General features: G+C 41.5%; 1 protein-coding gene and 1 long non-coding RNA gene across 2 annotated transcripts in view; both read right to left on the reverse strand.

The window, feature by feature from the left end:
- Positions 1–16762, reverse strand: part of LOC311233915 (ribosomal protein S6 kinase-related protein-like) — a gene marked incomplete at both ends in the record, with an annotated part of 105570 nt that overhangs the window by 3725 nt on the left and 85083 nt on the right. The gene's annotated exons all lie outside the window — the stretch shown is intronic.
- Positions 2285–9976, reverse strand: LOC311233908. The gene is made up of 3 exons (XR_014620042.1): positions 9941–9976; positions 9557–9614; positions 2285–2553 (listed from the first exon to the last, which is right to left on the reverse strand). It is a non-coding gene; the product is annotated as an uncharacterized lncRNA (long non-coding RNA).

Here is a 16762-nt window from a genome sequence, read left to right on the forward strand (position 1 = left end):
GGGATGCTCGATATTGGCTTTTTTACCGATACCGATATTCCGATATTGTCCAACTCTTAATTTCGATACCGATATCAACCGATACCGATATATGCAGGGTTTCCCCCCAAAAAAACGGAATAATTTCAGGTAATTAATAATTTCACTGGATGCATTCAAAAGGCTTTCTAAATGTAAGCATTATCTGTGCAAAATATGATAATTAAAAAAGTAAAAATTAACATTACATATCTCTTGTTGTTGAATTAAACCAACATGCATACTTTTGACAATAAATCAAATAAGAATTGGTTCTTACTTGCTTGCCTGGGTAAATAAAGGTTAAATAAATGTAAAAAAAGAAAAGAAAAAAATGTACCGATACCGATATTTTCCGATATCACATTTTACTGCCGATATCGGCCGATAATATCGGACATCCCTAATATTCACCATAGTGACTTACCGTTTTTAATAATACAGTAACCAGGTTACCATCCAGTGACTTACTACTTTATACAGTAACCACCCAAGTGTGTTAAAGTTTGTAGATGGAAATGAGTTTATAGCTACAATCTGGCATGTTTACATATAAATGTTTATTAAATAAATAAATTTAGTTGAATTTACAGATTAGTGTGATTGAGGTCTGCTCCACAAGCAGAACTGGACTGGAATCAAGAGTATTAATTTATATTTACAGCATATATAACCATAATAATTCTATATACCTACTTATACACCTGCATATAACCCATATAACTATGTATGATAGCAGTGTACAGTGGGGGAAATAATTATTGAACACATCAACATTTTGTTCAGTAAATGTATTTCCAATGAGCGTATTCAAGCGAAATTTGCACCAGACTTTTGTATTTGAATAAAAAATTTACACATGGTCCAAAGATGTTTATTAAAACATAACAAACAAACATTATGCCACATCAATGTGGAACGCCCTACCCACAGCTGTAAAGGAATGTGAATCACTACCCACTTTCAAAACCACTCTCAAGGAGAACCTACTGGAGGCGGCAATTCGAAACTGGCCTCTGTAAATGTCCTAATAGTCCAGTCATTATATGAAAAAACCTAGGACAAATTGCAACAGTAGCAAACTCAACTGATTTTGTATCCTCATTATGTCCTTAGTGAGGGAAAAAAACTCCCAAGGAATCCCATCATGGGAAAGTTTTGAAAACGACCTATATATGTTCATATCGATTATAACAGTGGTGAAAATTTTACTTTTAGATATCACTATAAAAACTCACAAGCTGATTACACACACAAAGACAAGAAAAAAAAGTCAATCACAACTTCATTGAATTATTCTGTTTACTCATGCAAATCACACATTATCTTATTTGATATGCACCAATTAGCATACACGCTAGAACTAATCAAAACATTTGATAAAGACATTTTTTTCTTCTTGGAATATTAGTAGATAGGCTCTGTGGAGCTCAGTCCACGAGGATGGGGCTCAAGGGTTTATGTCCGTGGGGATAGGTCCATGGAGATGGGGGTTTTTATAATAGGCGGAAACTACATATTTGTACAGCATGCAAAACACTACATGATTCTTGCACAAAACTACATGGGCTTAACATAAATTTGGTATGTCTGTATAGGGGAGGCTTGTAGGTACCCATGTAACCCATATCATTAACATATATTGAGGTAGAAGGCCAAGGGACCATTTGAAAAATGGTGATGGCCATATTTCCCTCCCCAAAAAAAATCATCTTAACTTTGAATAATTAGGTATGTAGCCCCCTTTCCAATGAGGTAACATGACATGGTTGGTCTCATTGGAAACCCGAGGTTGTCTAGAATCAAATGGTATCTTTACTTTTGAGCTACCTCAAAATTTGAACGCGTCACAATCTCTGAAAGACAGTGTCGTCAGTGATCCTGCCAGCAATCAAGTACATTGAAAAAAAACACATTTCCCATGATGGGATTCCTTGGGACTTTTTTTCTCTCACTAAAGACATATTGAGGGAGTTTGCTAATGTTGCAATTTGTCCTAGGTTTAGCCTAATTCTGGCCTATAATGACTGGACTATAGGGGTAACAAAACATTGAAAAAAAACACATTTCCCATGATGGGATTCCTTGGGACTTTTTTTCTCTCACTAAAGACATATTGAGGATACAAAATCAGTTGAGTTTGCTAATGTTGCAATTTGTCCTAGGTTTAGCCTAATTCTGGCCTATAATGACTGGACTATAACCCAACCCCCTCCAATGAACAGTTACCCCCCCCGCCCCACCTACTCAACCCCCACCTCCTCCAATGTACAGTTTCTTCCCCCTCAAATGTATATACTCTCCAATGTATATAATGTCATGTGGGGGGCATGTATCGCAGTTCTATGGCCCTCTTCTCCAATTCTGCTTCAACCATTTTTAGTTCCACCATCTTTTCTCTGGCGCTTCCTGAGGGTGTTGGATTTTGTGATGAGCTGGGCCAGGACCAGGACCCAGCCTTCCCGTAGGCGAGGAAGCCGTTATCTCTTGCTTCAACAGACAGAAAGTCCCCAAACTGTTGAGTAATCACATCACCTGAGACAAACAGAAATACATAATTTAGGTGCATCAGTCAGATACTTTTCATATCAAGAAGCACATTTTCATATCAAGAAACACATTTTATGATAATAAAATGTGCTGAAAACCCCCAGCCCTGCACAATGGTGCGGCCCCTGTTGAGGTCCCTGCTGCGATTGAAGATTTATGACTCATTTAATTTATTAGGACAATGTTGTCTACTAACTTGGCCAGTGAGTCATCTAGTCTTTATATATGTCTATGGAGGAGACAGTGGCAACATTGTGCTCAGTACTCAGTGAATATGCTCATCGCCCCACAGTGCAGCTCAGGCTGTGTGCTGATTTCCCCGGAACATGTCTATGGGCTGGTGGGACAGCAGGCAGAACCAGGACTCGGTCAGAACCAACAGGTCCTCCGTCTGCTGCTCTGGCTTAAACACAGTACGGCACAGTTTACTACAGGCACTTAAGCATTCTTACTCTCACAACAATAATAAATATATTAAATATTAAATTGAATACGAGTTTTCAGACAAATAAGCAGGATTTCACATTTGATTATAGGACCATGTCTTACCCAAGGTACACAACAAACAAACTAGGCTCATATTGTTTAACGCTTCATCTCCCCTTTAAGGCCAAAACATGTAAAAAAAAAAATAATAATTTTTTATATCGGCCCAATCTTGATATCGGACCGATACCGATGTGTAAAGAAACGGCCATATCGGCCGATATTATATCAGCGGCCGATATATCTTGCATCACTACATGTGCCCAAAACACTGAGCTCAGGCCTTCTCGTGTCGCTGCGCCCCAAGCCACCACGACACGCACACACACCTGTAGAGACATCAGTTGTGAGATGGACAGGTTCGAAACTCAATTCTAAGAAATAAATCAACAGTTCTGGCTTTCCAGATTAATTTATAGATGAGGGAAAGTCAGTAAGTAAGAAAAATGAGGTGGCAGAAAGATTCAACAGATTCTTTGTTAATGTAAACTGGCAGAGGAGATAACCCCGCCACAAGGGGGAGGTGTTTCTAATTATTTTATATAACGAAACACAAGTACCATCTTCTTGAGAAAAACGGATAAAAATGAAATTATGGATACTGTGAACAAACTCAACTGGAAACCTCATATCAAATATGTCAGGACTAAATTGGCACGGAGTGTTGGTGTTTTATGCAAGATAAGGCACATTCTAAACCAAAAAACACTGTATACACTGTACTGTACACTCTTCCTATGGTATATGACTATATGAGCTACTGTGCGGAGGTGTGGGGTAATACCTACAAAAGCACTCTACAGCCAATATGCACCATGCAAAAAAAGCAATAAGAATAATCAACAATGTAGGATATTATGAACACACTAATAACTTATTTATAAAGCTACAAGCATTGAAATGTATGGATCTAGTGGATTTAAAAACTGCCCTCATTGTATACAAAGCCAGATACAAACTAATCCCAGGCAACATTCAAAAATGGTTCAGAGACAGGGAAGGAGAATATAACTTAAGAGGGAGAGGGAATCTTAAACAACAAATGGTACACACTACGCTGAAAAGCATGTGCATATCGGTGTGTGGAGTGAAGTTGTGGAATAATTTACCTGAATACATCAAACTGAGTAAACATGTAGCACAATTTAAAAAGCAGCTAAAAAAAACACACATTAGAGAAATACAGAAATGAGTAATGAGGATAAACAAAGTTATGTTATATTGTGTTATGTAGTGCTGTACTATATTCACTGCTGTCAAGTGAATCAATTTTATTTGATTTTTCTCTTTTAAATACCGGTATAAGTAAAAGTATATTCTATATTGTAATATACTAAATTAGGGCTGGGCGATATAACGATAACGATAAATATCGCGATATATTTTAATAATCGATATCGAATATCAAAATTAAAAAAAATCGAAAAATCTTTTTTTTCCTTTTTTACCTGCAACAGGGCAGTTTTAAAACCAGAGACAGTGGACAGACTTGTCTTTCTTGCCTGCAACTTAAAGTAATGGCTTTGCTTGTCCAAATGACAATACTGACCAAATTCAGATTTATTTCTCTCTTGTCCATTTATTTTGTTTGCTTTCTAATTTAAAATACATTTTGAAACCATCTGTACACAGTAGGCTATGTGTGCTAGCAGAACTAGACTCCAGTCACGAGTCACAGTGCGGTGGTTTGTCCACCAAAAAAGCGCCAAAAGATCGAAAATAAACTAGCAGAGCCAGAACTGTTCAACTCCTCTGGAGCCACAGCCAGCAGAGAAGCCGGTTTACTTTAGCTTTTAAACCAGCTGCAGCCTGAGAACTGGAGTGTGAGGGGATGTAACACTGAAGATGGCGGCAATGACAAAGAATTTCTGCAAAATAAACAAACATCTGTTGTTAAAAAAAAAAAAAAAAAAGAAAATTTATACTTATAACAATTCGATAATTATCGATATCGAGAAATAAAATAAAATTATCATATCGTTATCGCGATATGATTTTTTTCCATATCGCCCAGCCCTATACTAAATTATGTTATATCTAGTCAAATTAATGGAAGAACAAACATAAATGTAAGGGGGTAGGGATCAATAAGCTTAGCTTCCCTCTACTCCTTTTTTGGACATGTCTGCTAACCAAACACATTGCTCTTGACCTTTTGTTTATAATTCCATGTAATAAAAACGGAGCTCAACGCATGCATTTTGTAGATCATTGGCTAAATGATTATCCAGTTTGACTATCGTCTACTACGAGCCACCGTACCTGTAGTACTACTGCTTACAAACTGCCTCGCTACTGTGAACCTGCTCTTGTCGTCACGTCACAACTAGATGTTAAATAAACTAGTCTAGATGGAAATAGGGGTCCACGCGCACCCCCCGGAACTTTTTATGCCACCTGATTTTTCTTAATCCTTAAAGTGTCTACTTTCAGAATCTGCCAGGTGCCAAGCTGAAATAATGTCCGAAAGGCTCCATTTTTAACCCTTTATTGCACCTAACCCAAAACCGAAACATTAAAATGTGATGTAGCAAGAGGCATAACCTTTGAAGTAAACAACATGGAGACAAATTAATACATTTGTCCATACAATTCTGACCGTAGGAATTCAATGGGATGGTTATTTTTGACATGACAACATTTTGACTGTATTTCTGGACAAAAAATACAATACAATACGCATAGAGTGAATATTTGGTGACAATAATTTTTTTTTTCAATCCTCCAAGTGTTTATTTTGAGATTATATTGGGTACCAAGCTGAAATAATGTCTCAAAGGCTAGTTTGAACCCTTTATAGCACCTAACCCAAATTTTTTAAAATGAAAATATAATGTAGAAGAGGCATAACTTTTGAGGTAGACGACTTACAGAGCGAAAATACATTTTCCCACACAATTTTGATCCTAGGAATTCAAGGGGATGGTTATTGTTGACATTTGACAACATTTTGACTGTATTTCTGGACAAAAACAGCAAGAAATGACCAAACGTGTGTATGACCAACTACCTTTTCATTTTTTAAAGCACATAGTGAATATTCTAGAGTTGAACCTTATATACAGCTCAAGCATTACTGTAGATGAAGCAGTTAAATGTGCGTACAAACTTGGAACATCTGATTAACTACAAGAAGCAGCACTCACCCTCAATTCTCACATTATAAAGGCATTCAAAGAGTCAAAGGAGCTACCATGGCCCCCAACTGCACACAAGCTGGATGCTGTGAAAATGGATGAACTGCTCCCAGAGCATCTTGTACCATTTCTGAGCTCAGTGGTGACTGGGACACTTGATGAAGAAAAGTGTGAGAAGACGCAGAGGCTGGTCTATTCGATTACACAAGATGTGTGTCGAGTAGGGCTGCACGATTAATCGATTTTTTATCGAAATCGCAATTTGTAATGATGCAATTATCAAATCGCCTGCAATTAAAAAAAAATTAAATAAATAAGATTTTAACCAGGAAGTCCCATTGAGAGACAAGATCTCCTTTGCAAGGGAGACCTGGCCAAGATGACAGCAATAACATTTGCAATACATCACACAGCAATAAAAATTTGCGATACATCACACAAGAACATAATAAATGTGCATGTATACAATATACAATACATCACATGTAAACACAAAAACAAAGCAGAATAGTCTACATGATAGTAAAAGTGTATAATACAGGGTAATACAGTAATTTTGCAGTTGGGACCCGACTACAGAAAGCAGCAACATTCTTCTTGTAGGAAGTTATGTAATACAGATTTAAATTCACCAAGAGAGACTGGGGTGTAAGTGGATAATGGTCCTGTAGCCCATTCCATGCCCAAGGTGCGAAGCTTGAGAAAGCTGTTCCTAGCTAACCCTGCTCAAGTCAGAGAAAACATCTGAGCCGAGTAAGGAAAGGGTGGGGGGGGGGTGGGGGCATCTCTCTCTACTGGTTCAATTAATGTAGAAAAACGTTGCACTATAAAAACGAACTGGATAGTTGATAATAAACATTTAACTTCATTAGCTGAAGTATTCTAAAATAATTTAAGCAATTCTCCTTTTCTGTGTGTGTGTGCACGTGTCTCATATCTCATTTGATAGTATTTACTGAGGATTGCCAGATAATGTTGATATTTAAACACAAAAAAAATTATAATACAAAATATACATGATCATGCAACATAAAAAAAATTGTTGTAGGAACAGTTTGGGAGAGGGAGGTAAGGGGTTTTAGATTGTGTGTTGTGAAGTTTACTTCAGAGAGGGAGAGTAAAGTACAGGGAAAAAAAGGTACCGTTGGGTACCGTACCGGTATCGATTCCCAGGTAAAAAGAAAAATGTTCAGACTCTGTGTCCCGAACAGACCCACCGCGTAGGCCAGATGCAAGCCGCATTTTACAATAAACCTCTGTGGGGCTGCTTAAAAAAAATTATAATCGCAATCGCAATATCTGTCCGAAAAATCGCAATTAGATTATTTCCCAAAATCGTGCAGCCCTAGTGTCGAGCAGCAACTAACAGCAAGTGAAGTGAAACTCCAAAAGCACATCCTCCTGTGTGCCACACTTCGGCACCTCTATCGAAGCAAACAGGTGAGTGATCAACTAACTTATTGCTTATGAGGTCCTACATTGTCATTGCTCAACTATGCTTCATACAGGTATTTGATATTGATACAAAAAAACATTTGTTTATCTTATTCTTTACAGCTCACAACCATCCTTTCACGACTAGGACACTCGGAGACATACGACTTCAGTATGGAACTTGAGACAGCCATGGCCAATGCTTTTGATGAGATGTCCACCAACATGACCCCTGAAATCACCACTGGCGAGGGAAACACTGTTTTTCACAGCGAGTGGGACAACCTGAACAGAATCACCACCAACGTTCATGGTTCAAATGTGGTAAACAGCGCCGGGGGAATCATGATTCAAGAAGTGAAGGAGAGCCATGTGAGCACCAAGAAAAGGACCCTTCCTCTCTATGACAGGTCATCCAAGATGAGAAGCCTTAAGATCACGCCTCCCGAGACGCTGCCAGAGCTGGCATTCAAAAGAGTTGGCCCCAAATTCCCCAAGAATGCCAACTTTACCCCTGCTGCTGAGGAATTACTGGGCCCCGACTACTGTAGCACACTGCTGGGATTCTACGACTTTACTGGGGAGGACTGTATCAGCGCTTTTAAAGGCAAATGCAAGATGAATCCCCTGAAGAAGCTGGAAAAGACTCGTAAACTCCACAAAGCTTTCAGGCAGCTTGGTGCAGACTGGATGGTCACTGATGAGCTTCAAGAGGAGATGGAGAGCTTCACATGCATTATGTATGGCCAAGCACGGATGACATCAGTTGACACAGTACGGGTGAAAATGATGAGAAAGATGGTCGGCGCTGACAAAGTCCTGGACTCCAAGTCAAAAGTAGACCTGGAACGCCTGCCAAGGTCCGTCTCATTCCACATGTCCAGCGAGCCTTCTATAAGAGAGCAGACAAGGCAATAATCAAGAGCCCAAAACCACATGATCCAGGCATGGGCTGGGAGAAGACAGGAGAAGAGGAGGTGTTGGAACCGGTCTGGGCAATTGGACCCATCCTCCCTCCTTCTCTTGTTGAGGTACTGGCTCAGAGAGCAGAGTCAGAAGAGCATGCAGCCCTTGACAAGGTGACCGATTACGCCAACAATAACTTTGTCTGTGGGTAAAGTGGATGGAGAGTACGAGCATGAGGATGAAGAGCTGGAGATGGAAGAAATTGAATTAGAAGATCTCTTCAGTGACGATGAGGATGAGTAGTTTAGGTCAGCAAGTTGGTAGTGACATGAAAAGGTAAATGTATTGGTTGTCTACTTCAAAAGTTATGACTCTTCTACATTATATTTTCATTTTTAGATTTTTGGGTTAGGTGCTATAAAGGGTTAAAACTAGCCTTTGGGACATTATTTGAGCTTGGTACCCAATATAATTTCCAAATAAACAGTTGGAGGATTGAAAAAAAAACTGATTGTCAACAAATATTCACTATGCGTTTGAAAAATAAAAATGTAGTTGGTTAGACACGCATTTCTTGCATTTGTTTGCTGTTTTTGTCCAGAAATACAGTCAAAATGTTGTAAAATGTCAAAAAAATAACCATTCCATTGAATTCCTAGGGTCAGAATTGTATGGGAAAATGCATTCATTTGTCTCTGTATGTTGTTTACTTCAAAGATTATGCCTCTTGAGTCTTGCTACATCAAATTTTAATGTTTCGGTTTTGTGTTAGGTGCAATAAAGGGTTAAAAATTGAGCCTTTCGGACATTATTTCAGCTTGGCACCTGGCAGACTCTGAAAGTAGACACTTTAAGGATTAAGAAAAATCAGGTGGCATAAACATTTCCGGGGGGTGCGCGTGGACCCCTATTTCCATCTAGACTAAACCCACGGTTTGATAAACCCAAGTGTGTTCATTGACCCACACGCAACTGAGGTACATATTAACAGTTTACACATTTGATGGTAGAAATCAGTTTGTTACCCTCATACCAAGATGGCGGCGGTCTCGTGACGTCAGAGTGTCTTCGATTTCAAATAAACTTGAGTAAAAGATAAAAGCATAGCAGATAGACAGTGAGATTTGAGATAGATAGATAGGAGGACACAATGTATTAATGTAACAGCTAATACAATTTAAACTTTGCAAACTCCCATACATGTAACGTTATTATGATAGATAAGCTGTAGCTGTAGCAGAAAACACGAGACTGAGTCGAGTCACCTAAATCGAAATGTTGAAACAGTGCCAAGCCAACACGAACTCAAAAACACTTTAACCTATTGGTAAACAAACGTATTGTTGAAAATATACACTGACTGCTGTTGTGACATGTTTAAGATCGTATTGACTAGTTTACACACTCACCTTCAAAGTTTCAAACCGCGGCGCTAACGTTAACTTCTTCTTCTTCTTCTTTTTGGTGTTTTACGGCGGACGGCCACCATAAATGGGGCATTTACCGCCACCTACCGACCCGGAAATCGGGCCAGTCTTCCATTCTCCCCTCTTCTTTTTCTTTATTCAACGGTTCAATGTCAGATCACGACCAAATCCATTCAACCCCCTAACACACCAAACAAAACAAAACCCATCCCTAACATCACCACCCTATCCAACCTAATCTATGAGTCACTCATTGCCTCCAGCGACTGACTCTGGCCTTCCTGAACACTCACCACCCCCTTCCCTAACTCTCTTACTTGATCCCTCACACCAACCTTCTTCCCTACCTTCCCTAACTCCTGTGTTACTTGCCCTATTGTCAACCCCTTCATACCCATGTCTAATACTGCCGCCTCAACTACTAACCTTAACCTCTCTGTCCTACTGCTAACCATCACTATAGTATTCACCACTCTCGTCACAAATGCCACTATCTCCAACTTCACCCCCCACACCCTCTCTTTCTCCTCTTGCACTTCCTCTACCGACAAATGCCCTTTCCTAAACCCCTTATCCACACCTTGCTTCCCCTGATCCTCCTGCACTACCCTTACTGCCAAATGCCCTTCTCCTTCCTCACCTTGCTTTCCCTGACCTAACTTCCTAACTGCCTCCGCATACGAAATCCTATCATCCCTTCTCACTCTCTGAACCTCAACCTCCCTCCTCATCACCGCACAACCCCTAAACGCTACACTATGTTCCCCACCACAACTACAACACTTCAGCTTCACTCCCTCCCCACACTTCCCATATTCATGCTCCCCGCCACACCTAGCACACCTCTGTCCCTTCTTACAAGAAACAGCTACATGGCCAAATTCCTGACACCTAAAACACCTAAGAGGACTCTGAACAAATTCCCTAACCCTAAACATCCTATACCCTACAAACACTACACTAGGAACAACCTTACCCTCAAACTTAATCACTACCGTCTCCGTCTCTACCCTATCTGCCCCCCTCTTCATCCTTTCTGCACCCTTAACTATGCCATTACGCCCGTCCTTCCCTAACCCTTCCACCAGCTGCTCCACGCTAACCTCGACCGGTACCCCAGCTATCACCCCCTTACATCCCCCCTCCCTCTTCTCCCCTACTCTCACTACCTCCCTTATACCCACGCCACCAATGCTCCTCATCTTCCTAGCCATCTCCACCTGCCCTACACTTACACACCCTACAGCCAGATTCCCATCTCTCAAAACTCTAGCATACTTTACCTCTCCTAACTGCTTACCTACGAGTTTTGGCAGCTCGAACAACCCTAACTTGCTCACTCCCCCCACCCCCTCAAACCTAACCACTACATGAATCACTCCCGCAACAACCTCGGCTCTACCCTCACCATCTGATCCACTCGAGCTATCCCCCCTACCCTTCTTCCTTTTCACCCCCTTCCCCCCACTATCCCTGCCCCTCTTCTCCACCTTACTCCACCCTTCTCCCCCGCTCTCACCCCCCGAACCACACTCCATACTGTCATCTCCCATCGCCAAACTCACTCCCTCAGGGAGCATCAAGGCGGACATACCCATCAGCTCACACCCTTCATATCCGTCAATCTTGACCCCGCAGTCTTCACCCTCGATCCAGGAAACAAACCCCAGATACACCTTGCCATCCGGGGGGTACACAGCACGACAGCGAGAGCCCACCCTCCAAGCTAGAGCCTCCTCCATGTCTCCATATCCCATCAAACAGTTCTCCCGACAAGTAAACTTAAGTCTCTCCCGCTTTCGACACCACCGCCCCGGCACACCAGGACCAGACTCCAAACATTCAACCTGCAAAACGCTACCCCCCTGACGGAGCGACTCTACCTCCCCTTCCGACATCCTCACGCCATCGACACGGAACAGTCCTTCCACCATCTCCTCCGAAAACCTCAACCTCCTCTGCTTCGACCACGTCCAGCCGCAATCCAACCCAACCGCTCCTCCTTCCCCCATCCAGGCGCCTGCCGCTAGCCAGCAGCCGCTTCGCCACATGGTTTCCTCCGTCCACTCCGCCGACCAACTATCACCGCTCGTTACGCTAACGTTAACTTGTTGATCTTAGCTCTGTAAATCGGGATCTTCTTCTCTGCTCCTATTTCCTAAATGTTGTAACAGCGCCACCACAAACTCGCAACAGCGCCACTTGTGGCCAAAAATATGACGATAGACAGACAATTGTTAAGCTGCATACAGTTGAGCGGTGATAGAATGTGATTGGACAAATGGGATTTAGGGGAGGGGGAGGTGACGCAATTCATTAGTCTTTGGGGGAGGGGTGCTTTTAGAAGTGTCTGTCTTTTAGAATTCACAGTTCAAGTGACTACAAACTTTGATTGATTGATTGAACATTTTATTAACAGATTGCAGAATGGGTACAATACAGTACAGCTGTCTACAAGATACACTACACGACCAAGGTACCCATGTACATGACTAAATACTTCCCAAAGGTCAGTGAATACCACGATCACAACACCAGAGGGAGCTCCACAAATCATGTTAAACCCAGATTCGGCTCAAACAAGGGACTAAACACGTTTCGCAATTATGCCACATCAATGTGGAACGCCCTACCCAAAGCTGTAAAGGAATGTGAATCACTACCCACTTTCAAAAACACTCTCAAAAAACACCTAAGGGAGACTGCAACTCGAAACTGGCCCCTGTAAATGTCCGAACACAACCCCCCCCCCCCCCCCCCCCCCCACTCCTACCCCCCCCCCCCCCCCCCCCCCCCCCCCCAACCACCTCCAATGTACAGTCCCACCCCCACCTACCCAATCCAATGTACAGTTTCTACGCCTAATGTATACACTCTTTTCTTTCTGGACTCTTTTTGTATCACAAATACAGTACTGTAATTGCAAATCTGGTATGTCATAAATGTATAGATGTAGCAGTACTGTCTATCTGTATGTCATGTATGTCATATATGTTACGATGAATTGGAAATGGGGGACCCTGGTGGAAACAAGACGAAAGTCTTTCTCTGGTCTGCATCCCCTTAACAATTGTATGTATTGAGCTGTACTGCACTGTACCCATTCTGCAATCTGTTAATAAAGTTTTCATTCATTCATTCATTCAGCTCAATACACACAATTGTTAAGGGGATGCAGACCAGAGAAAGACGTTTGTCTTGTTTCCATCAGGGTCCCCCATTTTCAATTCATATAGACATTTATGACATACACAACATACATGACATTTATGGCATAGGGACATATAGGTATTTAGTACTGATACATTTGTGACATAAACGGTATTCAAATATACAGTACTGTTACCCCTAGATCCTGACAGAGTATATATGATGGGGAGGGGACTGTACATTAGGAGGGGGTGGGTGGGTGGGAGAGAAATACATACGGCGGGGAGGGAATATATACATGCGGTGGGGAGGAGACTGTCTATTAGGAGGTAGTGGGGGTTTTGGGCATTTACGGATTTTGCCTAGTTCCGTGCTGAGGGTTTTTTCAACCTGCAACTTGTTCTTGTCAGAGACCAGCAGGGCTGAGTCGTCCGCAAACAGGAACAAGTTGCAGTCACAGGCTGACGACATGTCATTTGCATAAATTAGGAAGAGTAGCGGTCCTAGTATGCTTCCTTGTGGAACACCACAGCTCACTGTGAGGGGGGGGGGGGGGGGTAGAGTACCGTTTACCTCTACCATCTGTTCTCTCCCCTCCAGGTATAGGATTGCATACAATCCATTCAACCCCATAACACACAAAACAAAAACCCCATCCCTAACATCACCATCACCACCCTATCCAAACCTAATCTATGAGTCATTCATTGCCTCCTGCGGGCTGACTCTGGCCTTTTTGAACACTCACCACCACCTTCCCTAACTCTCTTACTTGATCACTCACAACAACCTTCTTCCCTAACTTCCCTAACTCCCTTGATACTTGCCCCATTGTCAACCCCTTCATACCCATGTCTAGTACTGCTGCTTCAACTACTAACTTTAACCTCTCTGTCCTACTGCTAACCATCACTATTGTATTCACTACTCTTGTCACAAATGCCACTATCTCCAACTTCTCCCCCCACACCCTCTCTTTCTCCTCCTGTACTTCCTCTACTGACAAATGCCCTTTTCTAAACCCCTGATCCTCACCTTCCATTCTCCCCTCTCTAACCCCTACTCTGATTATTACTTTATTAACAGATTGCAGAATGGGTACAATACAGTACAGCTCAATACACACAATTGTTAAGGGGATGCAGACCAGAGAAAGACTTTCGTCTTGTTTACATCAGGGTCCCCCATTTTCAATCCATTTTCACTGTAACTGAGAAGCCGTCGGTCTTGCTGAGTTTGTTATTTGAACCGAAGAGAATGGACTCTGTTTTGCCCATGTGTAATGATAGTTTGTTGTCGGCAAGCCATATGCAGATTTTGCCTAGTTCTGAGCTGAGGGTTTTTTCAACCTGTAACTTGTTCTTGTCAGAGACCAGCAGGGCTGAGTCGTCCGCAAAAAGGAACAAGTTGCAGTCACAAGCTGACGACATGTCATTTGCATAAATTAGGAACAGTAGCAGACCTAGTATGCTTCCTTGTGGAACACCACAGCTTACTGTGAGGGGGGGGGGGGGTAGGGTACCGTTTACCTCCACCATCTGCTCTCTCCCCTCCAGGTAGGATTGCATCCAGCTCACTGATAGACTATCAAAACCAATTGCTTTTAGCTTGTCAATCAGAATGGTGTGATTGACAGTGTCGAAGGCCTTTTGTAGGTCCAGCATGACCATGCCGCAGTATTTGCCCCCGTCCACCTCTTGCTTGATGTGGTCGTTCAAATAGAGAAGGCATGTGTCAGTGGAGTGGGATGTTCTGAATCCAGATTGGAATTCGTAGATTAGATTTTTATCCGCGAGGTACTTTTCGACCTGTTCGTATACTATTTTTTCCATGACTTTCGAGATGGATGTAAGGATAGAAACAGGGCGGTAGTTGCCTGGGTCTAATTTGCTGCCCTTTTTGTGCAGGGGTGTTACTCTCGCAATTTTGAAGTCCTTGGGGACGTGTCCCTGTTTTATGGAGAGGTTTATTATGTGTGTGATGACTGGGGTGATGGCGGCTGCTGAGTCTCTGAGGAATTTGGAGGGGATGTTGTCATGGCCAGTGGCCTTGTTCGGTTGGAGGGCGCTCAGTTTTTTGAGTACCTCATCTGTATAGTTACCATTTCCAGTTTGAAATCGTCTTTGTGGACGCCTAGGTTCTTGTAGTATGCTACTATGTGTTCTACCCCATACTGCCCTGAGTGGGAGGGTAGTTTGTTTATCAGTGTTGTGGCTATGTTTGTGAAGAAAGTGTTTAAGTAATTGGCTACATCCAGTTTGTCTGTGATGAGCGTGTTGTCCGTCTTTATGTTTATGTTTGAGAACCTGATTTTAAGTTTTTTACTGCAGCCTAGTTGATTATTGAGTAATTTAAAAAGTTCATGTGGTTTATTTTTGTTTTCCTCAGTTTTGTCATTGATGATTTCTTTTTGCAGTTTTTATCATGGAGTTTACGTCATTTCTTAGTCTGTTTCTTTCTAGTTTGAGTTCAGTCACATGGGCTTGGAGTTCACTGCTTGTGCTTTTGGTAAGCTTTGACTGACTTTTACTTTTACGGTCAGTATTTCAGTGTGCATCCACGGCTCAGCGCAATTTTTTACCCTGGTGGTTCTTAGGGGGGCCATGTTGTTTAGTATTGTTGAGAATTTGGTTTTGAAGCCAAGCCATGTTTCTTCAACCAGTGTACCATTGAGCTCATCTGACCAGTCCAGGCTCTCCAGTTCAAGGTTAAAGGCCTCGCTAGAGTAGGTTTTGAGGTCTCTAGATGTGACTGTTTTGTGACAGCCAGCCTTTTGTTTTAGCTTTTTGCGGGTACAGAATATCATGGCGTTCTATCGCCATGCTCTAAGACAAACTCTAACCGAAAACCAACTTCGAAAGAGTGCCTAAGCAGCAAAAAAAAAAAAGAGAGTGACTGATAGTGCCATCTAGTGGTAAGGTAAAAGTACTGTATTACAACACTCTCACTTAATTTTACAATGGCATTCAAGTCCCTTTAAATAATATTACAACACTCCCACTTAATTTTACAATGGCATTAAGTGCCTTTAAATAATATTACAGCGCCATGCTCTCCTTCATAAAAAGAAACGTCAAGAGAAAATATATTTTAAACAGCAAAATAAAAATACTTTTTACAATGCTTTTACTGGAACTCTTTTTCACATTATTTCAGACTTGCTTTGACTAGGCAGCGTTCGGCGTTCACCTGTCAAGCACAAATAACCACTCTATTTTACATGTGAATTACCAAAGTGCCACTTAACCCTTTCACTGCCACACGACAGAAGGTTAACCCAAATTAAACAATTACATTTTTTTTGTATATATATATTGAACAATTAACAATATTCCTGTGAATGCATGAGTACACTGAATGAATACTGAGAGTATTACTGGCATAATAGATCATGTAAATAGAATTCTTACAATTTCTGGATTAATAAACCATCCTCTGACAAGCATGTTCTTGAATAATTTGTGTGTTTTTGAAACTCAATGCCTCTTATCACCTCTGTGGGGGGTGAGTGGGCTAATAATTCACAAATTATATTGTGGTGCAGGTATTCTAGCTAAACAAAACAGTGATAATGACACTTTTGAATGGTGTGAATTTAGTCATTGTTAGTATAAATAAGAATAATCAATTTTGTAATGTTGGGCAATAAGGCAT

This window comes from Notolepis coatsorum, assembly GCF_963971535.1.
Source record: "Notolepis coatsorum genome assembly, contig: SUPER_8_unloc_1, whole genome shotgun sequence".
NCBI classification, from domain to species: domain Eukaryota; kingdom Metazoa; phylum Chordata; class Actinopteri; order Aulopiformes; family Paralepididae; genus Notolepis; species Notolepis coatsorum.